This window comes from Mercenaria mercenaria, chromosome 1 (assembly GCF_021730395.1).
Source record: "Mercenaria mercenaria strain notata chromosome 1, MADL_Memer_1, whole genome shotgun sequence".
NCBI lineage: Eukaryota > Metazoa > Mollusca > Bivalvia > Venerida > Veneridae > Mercenaria > Mercenaria mercenaria.
Genome location: NC_069361.1, coordinates 62,814,553 through 62,821,893, shown reverse-complemented (window position 1 = coordinate 62,821,893; position 7,341 = coordinate 62,814,553).

Sequence of the window (7,341 nt, the reverse complement as noted above, 5' to 3'; positions counted from 1 at the left end):
TTAATGAAAACGTAACTAAAATACCTCGGCATACACATAAACAATACTTAACTGGCATTTGCAAATTAACAACCTTTGTAAAAAAATGAATGACATATTTTTATCTCACCTGTCACGTAGTGACAGGGCTTCACCCTACATGAACAACAGTTCTTTGTTATACCCACTGTCGTAATAAAGGGTTTAGCAAGAGATGGGGCGATGTCTGTGATCGCCCTTCGTCCGTCGTCTGTCCGTCCGTCGTCCGTTCGCAAGTTGCTTGTGAACACGATAGAGACCACATTTTGTATTTGATTTAAATCAAACTTGCACACAACTTGTATGGGCATAATATCTCGGTTCCTTTCGAAAACTGGTCAGATCTCATCATGGGTTCCAGAGTTATGGCCTCTTAAAGGGCCAGAATTTGCCATTTTTGGCTTGTGAACATGATAGAGACCACATTTTGCAATCAACTTTAATAAAACTTGCACACAACTTGTATTGGCATAATATCTCGGTTTCTTTCGAAAACTGGCCTGATCCCGTCATGGGTTCCAGTTTTAAAGGGCCATAATTTGCTATATTTTGGCATGTGAACATGATAGAGACCACATTTTGCAATAAACTTTAATCAAACTTGCATACAACTTGTACTGGCATAATATCTAGGTTCCTTTCGAAAAATGGCCAGATCCCACCATGGCTTCCAGAGTTATGGCCCCTTAAAGGTCCAAAATTTGCTATAAAGGCTTTTGCAGCCATATGGAGACTTCGTTTATGGTTTGATTTGATACAAACTTGCAAAATATCTTCAACAACAACAAATCTTGGATTTCATGATGAATGTATCAGAACTAATCATAGATTCCGGAGTTATTTATATCTGATTACCTCCCCTGATTTTAATCAAAATTGATTTATATCAGTAAGTACTTATAGGACTCATTTGAAATTTCATTATTGTCATTAGTTGGACTGAGACAATCAGGGTAGATAACTTTGGACTGATTTTATGTCAAATTACCTCCCTTTATTTCAAACAAAAATGGGTATATCTCCGTAACTAATGAAGATACTGATCTGAAATTTCATTTATGCCATCAGATTGACTTGGGAAATCAATGAAGACACATATTTACTGAATTTGTGACAAATTACCTTCCTTTATTTTGTATGTAAATGAATATACCTAACAGCTTCTGATATTGGTTTGAAACGTTATTTATGTCTTCCATGGTAAGAAATAGTCATGTTAGATAACTCTTGATTGAACGTTTATCGATATGAATACTTTTCTAATATATTGTTGTAAAGGCTTGTACTCTGCATCATCTATATGCATGTACCAATGCATGATTACCTCCCCTGATTTTAATAAAAATGGATTTATCTCAGTAAGTATTTAGAGGACTCATTTGAAATTTTATTATGGTCATAAGTTGGACTGAGACAATCAGGATAGATAACTATGAACTGATTTTATGTCAAATTACCCCCCTTTGTTTCAAATTTAAATAGGTGTATCTCAGTAACCAATGAAGATACTGATTTGAAATGTCATTTATGCTATCAGATGGACTCGGACAACCAGGTTAGATAACTTTTGACTGAATTTAATTGACAAATTACCTCCCTTTATTTTATGTAACTGAATATACTTCAGCAGCATCTAATGAGATTGGTTTTAAATGTTGTTAAAAGAGAATCTTTTTGTCCTGATTATATTTAGGGTGTATGCCTATGTGATCTATGTCAAAACTTGATCAGCTATGGTGCTCAGGTGAGCGATATAGGGCCATCATGGCCCTCTTGTTTAACTTTGACATGGAATTAATGTCGTGATTATAATGCACATATATTGCCTATTATGGACTATTATTGTACTATGTTGGGTAAATGTAACAAAAATATATCAATAAGGTTTGTAAATTTAGAAGATTTTACTTGAAAAGGTCCGTCAGCTGAGCTTTGCCATTTCTCAATAGCAGCCAACCTTGTTTTGAAAACAGTACCGAATTACATGTAAGAGTTACTAACTATTTCAAACAATTAAGTGTACAATTTGAGTTCAATTCACGTAAAGACATTGCATTAGTAATGTAAGCACAGAACCTAAAAAGATACATCTTCTATACTATGAACGTTTGAAATATTATGCCTTTAAATATCTGCAATGTAAAGACTCTGAAAAGTTTTAAAGAAAGTTACAAGACATGTCTAAATAATTATTTACAAAACCATTGGATGTTCTTTTTCGAATATCAAAATTGAATAATTTGATGCATAATATTTTTTACTACGAGTTTTTATCACTGACTGAGTCAATCCTTTGATTATATAATGACTTGATTTTTGTACATATTCACACGGGCGTGCCTACTAAATGGTGATGGTATTTACGTAGCTTTATCTGTTTGGGGATTATGGGTAATTCGTTTATGATTGTACACGCATGTTTGTTTGTTTTGTTTTTTAATTTCAGAAGGCAACATTTGAAATTGAATATTTTCTAATGTGTTACGTTCTCTAGGTAAAGATGTTATCGTTTTAGTTGTTGTTCTTGTTGTTGTTAATATTGTTTTATTATTATTATTATTATTGTTATTATCATTTCTCTCGCTACAGCAATGACTTTTGACAAAGAAGGACGTGCACCAGATATAAAGTATAATTATACAGCAAGACACGATTAATGAAAGAGCAGGTATGCTCAAGTAAGTGAACGCATTAGCAGACACGACTTTAACCAAGCAGTGAACGCATTATCAAACACGACTTTAACCAAGCAGTTGCGTTATAATTAATATCTTACGTAAATATCTAAAATGTGATGTTACTTTCGTTGCAAGCTTTAATATCCTTTAGGCATACAGACACTAAATAGAAAAATGGCGCGAAAAAAATGGTAGTCGCATAATGGCGGATACAAATAGTTCTGTTTTGTTTTGCTCTGTAGAGCTATTTTCCTTATTTTCTTTGCATTTTTTGTTGTTGCTAAAATCACATGACAGATCTATGGTTGACATGTAGGTAGCATTTTCATAATGAAATAACAACGTGACAAAATGCTTCATGGAAACTTAGATCATACACCACCAGTATATTTTCGGGTCTCATTTTTAGCTGATTTTGCACTTTGTGTGTTTGACTGAAATTATTTTTCTTGCATCAAACATGACCCCCACTTTTCTTTTGATTTTTATTTAGCACTGACAATATTCTTCAAGAAAATGTAGGTTACAGACATTTAAAATGGGTCCTGATGTGTGCTGCGGCCATTGGAAATAGGTCAATTTTATATAGAATAAAGAACAACAACTATTTAGTGTGTTATAACCTTTAGAAGACTTTCAGTGTATTCCTAAATGTTCTGAATATCCAGTTCTTTTTCAGAATGTCTCTGTATAATTTCAATTATTTTAGAGCTGCTATGTATGGTTTGAAATATTATATTCAGTTTAGAATTCCTTATAAATATATATTTCAAAACAGTCTCTGTCTATAAGTATCTCAGAATGTTGCAGTTTATCTAGGAATATTAAAGTAGTAAGTGATTCTGTATGACTGGCAGTATATTTCAATTGGTACTTAGTACGTTCTTGTTTCTAAATGAATAGAAATGATTGTTACATTATTTCTTTTTTTTTTTTTTTCATCAAGTTAGCAGATGAATCTACAATTTTTTTCTATTTATTCTTGACAGCCTAATGCATTTTCACGAATTCTAAATCTAGAAACTTCTTATAGTGCGTCTACAAATATCGAAACGAATATAAACCAAACCCGTAATATCAGATCCAAGATGCAAATATTTACAATACAAAATATATCAAACAGATACTAGCAGTAGGAAATAACGGTCAAACCGTTAGGTTGCATCTCTTTACTGACCAGTTACATCATCTGCTGGACAGAAGTGAAAAATCATTCATATCATGATCTTGTTCACTATCATGCGAAGCAAAATTTGAAGAAGCAACATTTGAAGAATAAGATGAATCCATAAAGTTTCTAATATCAAATTTGTGTCTATTCATCTTGATTACTTTGACCAACATACTTCAAATGTTACATTTTTTACAGTTAATTCACATGTTCATCAAGACGATACTAGTGAAGTTACTTCATTTAATGATAATCATTACAGTGAGTACAGTGATGTCTTAGTAACCACATATTAGTACGGTGACATGCTTTTTTTGTGTGTTTTATACTAATTTATTTTAAGCCGATTGTGAAGCAATTATTTTTTTTCTACAACTTTACAATATTAATCACCCTCGACACCTCATTCCTAATGCAATGCACCGCCACGAGGGTATTAGAGAAGATATGCCATTTTCCTTTTTATTGCTGAGCGGCAAGCAAGTTAGCTACTGATTATTTGGTATGACGGGGCCGGGCATTGAACCCACGACCTCACACACTCGAAGCGGACGCTCTACCACTAGGCCATCGAGGTGGGTTTTTTCTGCTTTATACATGTATATACATTTTAAGATTACATGAATAAAAATTGTTAGTGTTATGTAATCGGTATTATTAACTCACTTTGTAGTCGAATTTAAAGTGTAACGGTAACGTAATATGGGTAATGTAATTTCGACACGTTTCCGTAGCTTGCAAAAAACAACAACAACAGAATTTCATTTGAATTATCTTGAGTTATCTTACAATCATTAACTATTATTGATAATTGTTGTTTCAATTTCTTTCATTATAACGCACGTAAATGTATGTATATGTATGTGCGTATGTATGTATTATTATTTATTTATATTATTTTTGTACCATATTTATACAGCAGTTACATACAAACTTGTATTGTCATTGCACGGACTCGCCTTATATCATTATATTATATTTTGATACCGAACGAAGGCGAAACTCGGTCAGTCATGGCGAGATTCGAGTACTTTTGATTGGCAGAAACTGAACTCGCTTGCCCGTGTTCTTGTTTATTTTACTTTTAGATGCAATTTTTAAAAAATCGACATTTCATGTTCAAATCCAATTGAATAGTACATCTTGGAGAAAAAATATATGTTGATGAACACCTTTACAATTTTTAAATCTGGAATATAATCTTCAAAGGCTTACAAGCAGGATAGAGGATTTTTTTTCAAAGCAAAAATTGTTTTTGTTTTTTTTTTTCTTGTTTGATTAATTACGTAAACATCATTGCAGTCTATAGTTAGAAATTGTCAGTAATTAAGCGATTTCATAATGGTCTTGCTACCTTTCCGTTAACAATTGTATTGGACCGAAGACCAGAGGTTGAATGCCAATACGACGTTCCTCGGTGCAATAACAATGCCATTAACATTGCAGTATTTAATGTATATTAGGTCAATCCATTAAAAGACTATGAGGATGTAGCAAAAGAAATAAAAACATCATTTTAGTGCAATATCAAAGCAAAGAGTTTCTCTGTTTTTTTATAATTTAGCTCTCTGTGTCCTCCGAATATGAGTATAGACTCGCATTCATATACACAGTACGTAATACACAGGAACTGTAGACGCCCACGGTCGAATTGTTTAAAGCAGACATATTCTGTTCAGGAAAAACATTCACTGTTATTAATACAAATTGATTAAAAGTGTCATTAAGTTCGTACAAAATGAAGATGAATGCGTTTCAATTAAGAATGAAATTTATATAATGTATCAGCTATCGACACCGGAAGTTGTGGTATGAAGTGATGTGTTATGTATCCTCACGCACGGAGATAGAGCAGATTTTCTCCCTCATTAAATGCCTGTCATTATCTACTTTGTGCAGTATTAGCAAGCTTAGTCTTCAAGCACATTATTCGTGAGTCTTCTAATATTTTGCTTGATGAGTTTCTAATGAGATCGTCATCAGCTTTCCAAGCACTTCCGTTCCTGCGCAGGGCCAACATCCGGAATCACTCTTGGCAGAGAATTTTGAATTAATCGTAAAAGGTTTCTAACTCTAACAGTAATATGCTGAAGTTATATTTTAGTTACAGAGTTGGATTTCTTTTGTGATGACTACCGTGTTTTCAAAGTCACGAAAGTGGTATTCTATAAAAGTTCCCCCTTGGCTAATTGATGTAGTTTTTGTTTGGTTATATCAAAGAGCTATAAAAATAAAATGTATTTTATACTTCTTTGGTAATATCGATGTCACATAAGCGAACAAATATCATTTTTGCATATATTTTGATTATTTCCATAAAAGAAAAATATTTGATAAAATATTGTCTTTGAATGGTATTCAGCTTGGGCGTTATTTATCATGCACATATTTAAAAAAAAAGGTTAATATCTTTGTCCTATTCGCAAAACTATAGTCTAAATCTCGATAAAACAATAAAGATAACCTCATTATTATTAATACTAGGTATGCTTCCTAAAGACTTTGGAATACGATTTACTGGTAGCTGATGCCCCCCCCCCCCCCCCCCCCCACACACACGCACGCACACAACACACACACACACACACACACACACACACACACACACACACACACAAACACACACACACTGTCCACCTTAATACAGCATTATACCTTAGACCATTAAAATTAAACTTTGTTCACTAGTAGTTATACGTGTTTGTTTTGTTTTCTAAAAGAAGATCCGAGTGGATAATAATTTGTTGAAAATGATATTAGTATATTCTTGTAATAACAACACAAATAAATTGAGGATACACATATACCTTGATGCCTCTTACAATAATCATTGTAAGGTGATTGTTTATAATCTATCGATCTATCGATCTATCTATCAACTGAAATAGTTTCAACTGTTTTATGTTTTGCATTTTTTTTCATAGACAAAGATAAAAATTCTAAAAAGTTTCGGTTATTTCTCTATTATATGCTACTGAAAGCAATGCATTGAATTACATATAATGGAAAATGTAAATGGTGCAGAAGATGACAAAAATAAAGTAGATGACTGCACGTGTGTGCGGAATGCATCTGCTATATTGAGACAGTACAAACCGTGTTAAATTTAATTTGACGATTCTCTTATCTAAAGTAGGGATTTCTGATTGTGCAATGTAAATAGATAAAATTCTTAAGATATTTATTACATCTATTTTTTGCGGCTTCAGTGCACGTGTTAGTGAAACATTTAGAAGTTATATAAAATGCTGTAATACAAGGTCATTCCAAATGTACAAGTGCGTAGTAGCATAAACTAATTAAATATTTTTATTTTAAAAAACCCGCTGTAGATCTACATGTTATAATTCTTGAATTTTTGCACTGGTAATTTCACCGAAACACGTATTCATATTTTGTATAGTTGATGTAAATGAATGCAAAGTCACATTATACTTTTTTATTTTATTGTCTTAAAGCGGCATTTCGCATGAA